Source organism: Podarcis vaucheri, assembly GCF_965113315.1.
Source record: "Podarcis vaucheri genome assembly, chromosome: 17".
Taxonomy (NCBI): domain Eukaryota; kingdom Metazoa; phylum Chordata; class Lepidosauria; order Squamata; family Lacertidae; genus Podarcis; species Podarcis vaucheri.
The window spans coordinates 6,499,073-6,502,504 of record NC_138755.1 but is presented as its reverse complement, the minus strand read 5'-3'; positions in this window follow the sequence as shown (position 1 = coordinate 6,502,504).

The following is a 3,432-nucleotide window of genomic DNA, read 5'->3' as shown; positions in this document are numbered from 1 at the left end:
AAGGAGGGTGGAGGGAGAGCAAAACACAGCATGAGAACAGGTGTCCTCTGCTCCCTGATGTTCATGGGTATCCCTCTCTCCCATCTAGGCTGGCTCCTGTTATGTGCCAAAGTGTTTTCATGCATCCAAGACTGTGATATCTCATTCAATGACTTCCTTCATTGCGCGTCCCATTCCAGTGGCATAGCGTGGGGGGTGCCAGGGGTGCCGGCCGCACCGGGCGCAACATCTGGGGGGGGCGCGAGTCCAGAGGGCCCAGCCCCGTCGTGCCCTCGGCCCGCACCTATTGCCAGAGCGGCCGGCCAGCCTCTGCCTGCTGCTACCTTGCCCACCCGAGGACTGCGGCAGCGCCTGCCACCGTGGCCACCTACCCCCGCCTCGCCCATTGGCTTGCCTCCCTCGGTCCCACCTCTCTCCGATGGCCGCCGGGGTGTCCTGCTCGGCGCCGGCGCCTTTTTTCAGGAGGTAGGGCGGCTGGACGGGGAGGTGGGGTCGGAAGCGGGCAGAGAAGGAGGGGAGCTCGTAGCCAAAAGGGCTGCACCGGCCGGCAAAGGGCCGGGGAAAGTTTGGAGAGGAGAAACGCACCGTCATGATTTCCTGGTGGAAGTGGCAGGATTAGGGATGGCGAAGCGTAATTACGCACGAATTTCGCTGGGTGAGAGCTTCGGGGATCGATCGGCGGAAATGGGAATCAATTGGAATATGAGAAAGAGAGAGAGGCACCATCATTCATAGGCATAGATTTGTAGGGTTGGGGGGGCAAATCCACGGGTTAGGGGGCGCAAATTACTTGCCTTGCCCCGGGTGCTGACAACCCACGCTATGCCGCTGTCCCATTCTGCCCCATGACCCTGGCACTGCCAACCTCTTCCCAGCCAACCTTATCCAAGCGCCACTTTTCTGGAACAAACTCTGCCCAGTTCTCAGACACTGTTTAAATATTTCATCGTGCAAGACCAAGCAGAAAACGCTCACTTAAGGCTTTTCCCGACTCCCACTTCAGATGGGTAAATATTTCATGGGCAGTAGCCTCACCAACCCCAGACTGCTTTGCATCTAAGGGCAAAAAGTAGAGGTTGGTGGGCAGGCCAGATACAGGGGCAGCTTCCATCTTGAGCAACAGGTTGATGACCCAGGACCTGCCAAACCACGAGGAAGATTTACAGGTTTCAATTCTCCCCTCTTAATAAAAAGAGAGAAAATAAATGGAGAGGAAGATAGATCTCTAAAGGGGGCTCCTGTTTCTCAAGACACACTTTTCCATTCCCACCTCTGACTAGTGGAAAAGCTCCCTAAACCAAGTCCTAATCCAACCTATCCCAGGAGCTTCAGTAAAGAGCTGCAGGCTGACAAAAAAGGATAAAAAAAATCTCACATTATGGGGCTGCAATTCTATGCGCTTACCTAGGAAGAAGTCCCATCGAACTCAGAGGAACTTACTTCTGAGGAGATATGGATGGAATTGCACTGTAAACAAGCAAGTGGAAGTGAAAGGGGACACACACAGAATTTAAAGATCAGAGCTTAAAAATATGGCAAGGCCCAAAACTGCCCCTCCTTACTTTGTCCCTAAATCACATTTCTTTGTCCCTAAATCAGCCAACCAAGAACACTGCACTGGCCCCCATTACCTCCTGGCAGTTTAGCTTTCCACCTCCCAGATCAGAAACCAGCCAAACCTGAAACCAGCCATAGACAGCCCCTCATGGCTCCCTCTATTTACGTCATCCATCATGCCTTGATCCTCTCAGAAAGAAGCCAGGCAGCCACATTTATCCCTTATGCGGCAAGCAAAGCCCCCTCAGCCCCCTCCCCACGACTCTGGCCTCCCTGGAAACCCAGACCCTCTTAACCTAAGCCAAGCTGATCTGCAGCAACATCTCCCCCACCCCCAATATTTTAGGTAGGCAAGGAAGGGAAGGAGGAGCATTAAGAGCTGCAACAGGAAAGGAGGCAGCGAACAAAGGCAGATGCCTCAATTCTTGATGTCATACAGTTTCACCCTCAGCAAATGTAAAAGAGCATACCTGTGTGCACATACAGCAGTTCCTCTGGTTATGAACTTTATTCGTTCTTAAGCTGAAACTGTTCTTAACCTGAGGTACCACTTTAGCTAATGGAGGGTCTCCTGCTGCTGCCCCCACACAATTTCTGTTCTCATCCTGAGGTAAAGTTCTTAAATGAGGCACTACTTCCGGCTTAGCGGAGTCTGTAACTCGAAGTGTTTGTAAGCCAAGGTGTTTGTAACCCGAGGCACCACCGTATAGGGAGGGAGGGAGAGACTGGTCTAAGACAGGGGTCAGCAAACGTACCACACCTTGGGCCGGTGTCTCCAGCGCAGATCGCACGGAGGGTCGGAGGGAGGAGGAGAACATGCCCATACGCTATTTCTTGCACACTTCTGGGTCGGAGGAGCACCAGAAATAGCTTGTGCGCATGTGCATGGGCCTCCTCCGACCCAGATGTGCACTGAAAATAATTGTGCATGCGCACAAGTGGGCAGCAGCGCAGCACCGCTAAGAGCGGGTGGCGGCGGTCGCCATAGGCCGGATAAACGAGTCCCTTGGGCCTTATCCGACCTGCGGGCCTTAGTTTGGGGACCCCTGGTCTAAGAGTTCTACCCTTGCTTGTAGAACTCTAAAAAGGAAGTAGCAGCCATTAGGCTGGTACCCAATGCTCCACTTCAAATTCGGCATTCATGGTGGGAGGGTAGAAACCTTCTGTGTGACTCAGATACAATTTCTTTGGGGGGGGGGACCACCTGGAGTGTATACACTGGCCTAGAATCAAAAGCAAGCAGGGGGGGGAAGTAATCCTGGGTGAAGGGGGGTCCGAAAGATCTAGAGTTGTATCTGTCGCTCCAGGTAAGGCTCTCTCTTCGCAAGAAGTGTGGTGAAACAGCAGCACCAAGTGGCAAGATGCAGAACTCCGCCGTCCAACAGGTGCCTGCTTTAAGCACATAGGAAGTTGCCAAATGCTGGGTCCGAGCATCGGTCCAACTGGCTTCGTACTGTCCACACTGACTGGGAGCTGCTCTCCAGGATTTCAGGCACGATTCTCTTCCAGCCCAACCTAGAGATGCCCAGGACAGGATGCAAAGCAGCTGCTCTGCTCTTCTGTACACATTGAGTTCTCATCACCAAATTAATAGTATTTTTGGTCCACGTAATGAAATGCATGGCTACATATTTTTCCCCCCTACCTCTAATGTTCAGAGTTCTGCTTTTTTCTGTTTCAATTTACTTTATCACCTTCAGTCTGTTTGTGTTCTTGTTCTAATTCAGTTATATCTCCAATAGTGAATCCTTCCTTCTGCTTCTTTCCTTTTAAAAATGATTATTTGCACTGATTCTTGTATGACAGCCTTCCAAGTGTCTCGTAATAAGGCTTCCAAGTACTGTGATGAATCATTATGTATATAGAATTCCTCGA